Consider the following 7,500-nt stretch of genomic DNA (forward strand, 5'->3'; position numbering starts at 1 on the left):
AGTGGTCCAAATGGTGATGGGGTTGAATCTGACAGCTCATACCGACCTTGAGGCTTCCAAGCCGGCTGGCCCGTCCGGATTTGACCCGACGGTTAGAAAATTTTTGAGTCAGTACAAATCAGTAACCAGCGACACTTAGAATATTTTTCAGCAGTACAAATCAGTAACCAGCGACACTTAGAATATTTTTGACGCAGTACAAATCAGTAACCACTGACACTTAGAATATTTTTGAAGCAGTACAAATCAGTAACCAGCGACACTTAGAATATTTTTGAAGCAGTACAAATCAGTAACCGCTGACACTTAGAATATTTTTGAAGCAGTACAAATCAGTAACCAGCGACACTTAGAATATTTTTGGAGCAGTACAAATCAGTAACCAGCGACACTTAGAATATTTTTGGAGCAGTACAAATCAGTAACCACTGACACTTAGAATATTTTTGAGCAGTACAAATCAGTAACCAGCGACACTTAGAATATTTTTCAGCAGTACAAATCAGTAACCAGCGACACTTAGAATATTTTTGAGCAGTACAAATCAGTAACCAGTGACACTTAGAATATTTTTGGAGCAGTACAAATCAGTAACCAGCGACACTTAGAATATTTTTGAAGCAGTACAAATCAGTAACCAAGTGCATTTTTGAATTGGTTACTGATTTCTCCGTTGAAGTTGGGGCTGCGGTTGGCTTCAGTTAGTGGTGGGGGCTTAATTTTCGCCGAGGGGAGCGTGTCCCGGTAGTGTCTCCGAGGAAGTGGTACCTATTGAAGGGGGTGTTTCTGAATTTGGGCCCTTTTTGAGTGGCATTGCCGGATGGGTTTTGTGTTGAAGGCTTCCAAATCGGGTAGCTCAGCCGGATTTGACCCGGCGGTTCTACCGACTGTCACGCCTTCGAGGGGGGACTGTTGTCTAAGTTCAGGCCGAATTTGGTGAATTTCCTAAGTCGGGAAGTGGTCCCAACGGGTTTGGGAGTGAACCTAACTGCTCATACCAACTTTGAGGCTTTGGGGCCGGGTAGCACAGTCGGATTTGACCCGGCGGTTCTGCCGAATGCCTGGCCTTCGAGGGGGGCCTGCCCTCTGAGTTCAGGCCGAATTTGGTGATTTTCCTAAGTCGGGAAGTGGTCCAAACGGGGATGGGAGTGAACCTGACAGCTCATACCGACTTTGGGGCTTCCAAGCCGGGTAGCTCAACCGGATTTGATCCGGCGGTTCTAGCGACTGCCACGGCTTCGAGGGGGGACTGTTGTCTAAGTTCAGGCCGAATTTGGTGAATTTCCCGAGTCGGGAAGTGGTCCAAACGGGGATGGGAGTGAACCTGACAGCTCTTACCGACATTGAGGCTTCGGGGCCGGGTAGCTCAGTCGGATTTGACCCGGCGATTCTGCCGACTTCCACGCCTTCGAGCGGGGACTCTCCTCTAAGTTCAGGCCGAATTTGGTGAATTTCCTAAGTCGGGAAGTGGTCCAAACGGGGATGGGAGTGAACCTAACTGCTCATACCAACTTTGAGGCTTTGGGGCCGGGTAGCACAGTCGGATTTGACCCGGCGGTTCTGCCGAATGCCTGGCCTTCGAGGGGGGCCTGCCCTCTGAGTTCAGGCCGAATTTGGTGATTTTCCTAAGTCGGGAAGTGGTCCAAACGGGGATGGGAGTGAACCTGACAGCTCATACCGACTTTGGGGCTTCCAAGCCGGGTAGCTCAACCGGATTTGATCCGGCGGTTCTAGCGACTGCCACGGCTTCGAGGGGGGACTGTTGTCTAAGTTCAGGCCGAATTTGGTGAATTTCCCGAGTCGGGAAGTGGTCCAAACGGGGATGGGAGTGAACCTGACAGCTCTTACCGACTTTGAGGCTTCGGGGCCGGGTAGCTCAGTCGGATTTGACCCGGCGATTCTGCCGACTTCCACGCCTTCGAGGGGGGACTCTCCTCTAAGTTCAGGCCGAATTTGGTGAATTTCCTAAGTCGGGAAGTGGTCCAAACGGGGATGGGAGTGAACCTGACAGCTCATACCGACTTTGGGGCTTCCAAGCCGGGTAGCTCAACCGGATTTGATCCGGCGGTTCTAGCGACTGCCACGGCTTCGAGGGGGGACTGTTGTCTAAGTTCAGGCCGAATTTGGTGAATTTCCCGAGTCGGGAAGTGGTCCAAACGGGGATGGGAGTGAACCTGACAGCTCTTACCGACATTGAGGCTTCGGGGCCGGGTAGCTCAGTCGGATTTGACCCGGCGATTCTGCCGACTTCCACGCCTTCGAGCGGGGACTCTCCTCTAAGTTCAGGCCGAATTTGGTGAATTTCCTAAGTCGGGAAGTGGTCCAAACGGGGATGGGAGTGAACCTAACTGCTCATACCAACTTTGAGGCTTTGGGGCCGGGTAGCACAGTCGGATTTGACCCGGCGGTTCTGCCGAATGCCTGGCCTTCGAGGGGGGCCTGCCCTCTGAGTTCAGGCCGAATTTGGTGATTTTCCTAAGTCGGGAAGTGGTCCAAACGGGGATGGGAGTGAACCTGACAGCTCATACCGACTTTGGGGCTTCCAAGCCGGGTAGCTCAACCGGATTTGATCCGGCGGTTCTAGCGACTGCCACGGCTTCGAGGGGGGACTGTTGTCTAAGTTCAGGCCGAATTTGGTGAATTTCCCGAGTCGGGAAGTGGTCCAAACGGGGATGGGAGTGAACCTGACAGCTCTTACCGACATTGAGGCTTCGGTGCCGGGTAGCTCAGTCGGATTTGACCCGGCGATTCTGCCGACTTCCACGCCTTCGAGGGGGGACTCTCGTCTAAGTTCAGGCCGAATTTGGTGAATTTCCTAAGTCGGGAAGTGGTCCAAACGGGGATGGGAGTGAACCTGACAGCTCTTACCGACTTTGGGGCTTCCAAGCCGGGTAGCTCACCCGGATTTGATCCGGCGGTTCTTGCGACTGTCACGCCTTCGAGGGGGGACTGTTGTATAAGTTCAGGCCGAATTTGGTGAATTTCCCGAGTCGGGAAGTGGTCCAAACGGGGATGGGAGTGAACCTGACAGCTCTTACCGACTTTGGGGCTTCCAAGCCGGGTAGCTCACCCGGATTTGATCCGGCGGTTCTGCCGACTGTCACGCCTTCGAGGGGGGACTGTTGTATAAGTTCAGGCCGAATTTGGTGAATTTCCCGAGTCGGGAAGTGGTCCAAACGGGGATGGGAGTGAACCTGACAGCTCTTACCGACTTTGAGGCTTCGGGGCCGGGTAGCTCAGCCGGATTTGATCCGGCGGTTCTGCCGACTGTCACGCCTTCGAGGGGGGACTGTCCTCTGAGTTCAGGCCGAATTTGGTGAATTTCCCGAGTCGGGAAGTGGTCCAAACGGGGATGGGAGTGAACCTGACAGCTCATACCGACTTTGAGGCTTCCAAGCCGGGTAGCTCAGCCGGATTTGACCCGGCGATTCTGCCGACTTCCACGCCTTCGAGGGGGGACTGCCCTCTGAGTTCAGGCCGAATTTGGTGCATTTCCCGAGTCGGGAAGTGGTCTCTGTCACAACGGGGGCAAGTGTCTGAAGAGGTAAAGTGAGTAACCAGCACAGCTTAGGGAAGGGTTCCAAAGTTCTCAACAATGTGAATTCGGTTACCAGGAAAGCTTAGGAAAGCTGCCTGACTGTCCCAAACGAATGAACTGCAAAACTTAGGGAACATGCCCGAAGATGCTTAAAAGTGTGAAATCAGTAAGCAGGAAAGCATAGGAAAGTGCCTGAAAGTGCTAAATGAGTAACATGAAAAACGTAGAAAAATGCCCGAAAATGTTTAAAAGTGTGAACTCAGTAACCAGCAAAACTTAGTAAAACGTTGGAAAAGCAGAAATGAGTAACCAGAAAAACTTAGAAAAATGTTTGAAAATGAGAAATGAGTAACCAGAAAAACTTAGAAAAATGTTTGAAAATGAGAAATGAGTAACCAAGAAAACTTAGAAAAATGCCCAAAAAGAAGAAATCAGTAACCAGAAAAACTTAGAAAAATGTTTGAAAATGAGAAATGAGTAACCAGAAAAACTTAGAAAAATGTTTGAAAATGAGAAATGAGTAACCAAGAAAACTTAGAAAAATGCCCAAAAAGAAGAAATCAGTAACCAGAAAAACTTAGAAAAATGTTTGAAAATGAGAAATGAGTAACCAAGAAAACTTAGAAAAATGTTTGAAAATGAGAAATGAGTAACCAAGAAAACTTAGAAAAATGCCCAAAAAGAAGAAATCAGTAACCAGAAAAACTTAGAAAAATGTTTGAAAATGAGAAATGAGTAACCAAGAAAACTTAGAAAAATGCCCAAAAAGAAGAAATCAGTAACCAGAAAAACTTAGAAAAATGTTTGAAAATGAGAAATGAGTAACCAGAAAAACTTAGAAAAATGTTTGAAAATGAGAAATGAGTAACCAAGAAAACTTAGAAAAATGCCCAAAAAGAAGAAATCAGTAACCAGAAAAACTTAGAAAAATGTTTGAAAATGAGAAATGAGTAACCAAGAAAACTTAGAAAAATGCCCGAAAAGAAGAAATCAGTAACCAGAAAAACTTAGAAAAATTTTCGGCCAAGTGTGAAAAATATTCTAAGTGTCAGCGGAGGAAAATGCCGAAGCATCGGGAAAGATTCAAAAACTCATGCCGAACATGAGTTCCGAAGTGCCGGAGGAACTGGGCGAATTGAGCCCGGCGGTTGGCCAGATGTCGTTTTGAGTCTGCAGCCCGAAAACTTTAACTTTGTCTGCCGCGGAAGTCTGGACCGGGAAAAATCCAAACGGTTTTGCCGGGTTCGAGTTCCAGAGCGAAGCAGTCGAATTTGAAATTCAGACCCATTCAGTGCCACTTGACATTGTGACACAGTGAGGTTGGCGGGGTACCCGGAGATTTCTGGGAACACGATTTTTAGAACAAAATGGCGGCGCGGGACCACTTTGAAAGGCATCCGAAAAACGGTTCCGCGGGCAGAGCACTTGAATGACAGGCCTGTGTGCATGCCCAAGAGCTCTCGGAAGTCTAATTTTTGACACTTTGTCAAATTTTCGACAGACTTACCCAACTCTTGCTGCCTGTTCTAAGAATCAGTCAGAGGCCTGTGCGGCGGTCTCTTGACACTTTGGAGGGCGGGCAAACCCCACGTTGACTCCGGCCGTCCCTCCAAAAGGCACTTGCTATTGGGGGAAAGGATTGCAAGTAGCCTGGTTCCCGTGGGAGCGGCCAGGAAGGGTGCAGGCTGGCCCTTGCCTGAGCATTCCCAAAACCCTCTTCCGCTGAGAGCAGACCTCGCACGCCGCACTACCGGCTCTGGGAGTGGTTGGCCGCTATTGTACATAGTCCGGTCCTTCCTCTGCCACCCGGCAAGTGCGATGGCTCTGCCGCCCTGCGGTGCTCGTCACCCAGGTTTGGGGAACACGATACTTAGAACATGTTGGCGGCTCGGGACCTGCAGGCGAAAGGGGCCCCGTGGTGCTGAGCACATCGACCTCGGGTCTCAGTGCAAGCCGGAGAGTTCGCGGAAGTCTTAAAAGATTTTGACATCTGCTCAATTCTTTGACAGGCTTGCCTGACTCTTTCCGTCCGTTCTAAGAATCAGTCGGAGGCCGGGGCGGGGACGGTCTCTTGACACACGGAGGGTTGGCTTCCCTCCTCAGGTGTTTGTGTCGAAAATGAAGGCGAGAGATGCAAGCGTCCTGGTTCCCCTGGGTGCTGCCAGCAAGGGTGCAGGCTGACCCTTGCCTGAGCACTCCCAAAAGCCTCTTAAGCTGAGAGCAGGCGCCGCACTACCGGCTCTGGGAGTCGTTGGCCGCTATTGTACATAGTCCGGTCCTTCCTCTGCCACCCGGCAAGTGCGATGGCTCTGCCTCCCTGCGGTGCTCGTCACCCAGGTTTGGGGAACACGATACTTAGAACATGTTGGCGGCTCGGGACCTGCAGGCGAAGGGGGCCCCGTGGTGCTGAGCACATCGACCTCGCGTATCAGTGCAAGCCGGAGAGTTCGCGGAAGTCTTAACAGGCTTGCCTGACTCTTTCCGTCCGTTCTAAGAATCAGTCGGAGGCCGGGGCGGGGACGGTCTCTTGACACACGGAGGGTTGGCTTCCCTCCTCAGGCGTTTGTGTCGAAAATGAAGGCGAGAGATGCAAGCGTCCTGGTTCCCCTGGGTGCTGCCAGCAAGGGTGCAGGCTGACCCTTGCCTGAGCACTCCCAAAAGCCTCTTAGGCGGAGAGCAGGCGCCGCACTACCGGCTCTGGGAGTCGTTGGCCGCTATTGTACATAGTCCGGTCCTTCCTCTGCCACCCGGCAAGTGCGATGGCTCTGCCTCCCTGCGGTGCCCGTCACCCAGGTTTGGAGAACACGATACTTAGAACATGTTGGCGGCTCGGGACCTGCAGGCGAAAGGGGCCCCGTGGTGCTGAGCACATCGACCTCGCGTCTCAGTGCAAGCCGGAGAGTTCGCGGAAGTCTTAACAGGCTTGCCTGACTCTTTCCGTCCGTTCTAAGAATCAGTCGGAGGCCGGGGCGGGGACGGTCTCTTGACACACGGAGGGTTGGCTTCCCTCCTCAGGCGTTTGTGTCGAAAATGAAGGCGAGAGATGCAAGCGTCCTGGTTCCCCTGGGTGCTGCCAGCAAGGGTGCAGGCTGACCCTTGCCTGAGCACTCCCAGAAGCCTCTTAGGCTGAGAGCAGACGCCGCACTACCGGCTCTGGGAGTCGTTGGCCGCTATTGTACATAGTCCGGTCCTTCCTCTGCCACCCGGCAAGTGCGATGGCTCTGCCTCCCTGCGGTGCCCGTCACCCAGGTTTGGAGAACACGATACTAAGAACATGTTGGCGGCTCGGGACCTGCAGGCGAAAGGGGCCCCGTGGTGCTTAGCACATCGACCTCGCGTCTCAGTGCAAGCCGGAGAGTTCGCGGAAGTCTAAAGCTTTTGACATTCGCTCAAAGCTTTGACAGGCTTGCCCGACTCTTTCCGTCCGTTCTAAGAATCAGTCAGAGGCTGGTGGGGAGGTCTCTTGACGCAAGGGGAGGGGTGGCGTCCCTCCTCAGGCGCTTGTGTCGAAAATGAAGGCGAGAGATGCAAGCGTCCTGGTTCCCCTGGGTGCTGCCAGCAAGGGTGCAGGCTGACCCTTGCCTGAGCACTCCCAGAAGCCTCTTAGGCTGAGAGCAGACGCCGCACAACCGGCTCTGGGAGTCGTTGGCCGCTATTGTACATAGTCCGGTCCTTCCTCTGCCACCCGGCAAGTGCGATGGCTCTGCCTCCCTGCGGTGCCCGTCACCCAGGATTGGAGAACACGATACTAAGAACATGTTGGCGGCTCGGGACCTGCAGGCGAAAGGGGCCCCGTGGTGCTTAGCACATCGACCTCGCGTCTCAGTGCAAGCCGGAGAGTTCGCGGAAGTCTAAAGCTTTTGACATTCGCTCAAAGCTTTGACAGGCTTGCCCGACTCTTTCCGTCCGTTCTAAGAATCAGTCAGAGGCCGGTGGGGAGGTCTCTTGACGCAAAGGGGAGG

The sequence above is a fragment of the Hemiscyllium ocellatum genome (assembly GCF_020745735.1).
Source record: "Hemiscyllium ocellatum isolate sHemOce1 chromosome 15 unlocalized genomic scaffold, sHemOce1.pat.X.cur. SUPER_15_unloc_14, whole genome shotgun sequence".
Taxonomy (NCBI): Eukaryota; Metazoa; Chordata; class Chondrichthyes; order Orectolobiformes; family Hemiscylliidae; genus Hemiscyllium; species Hemiscyllium ocellatum.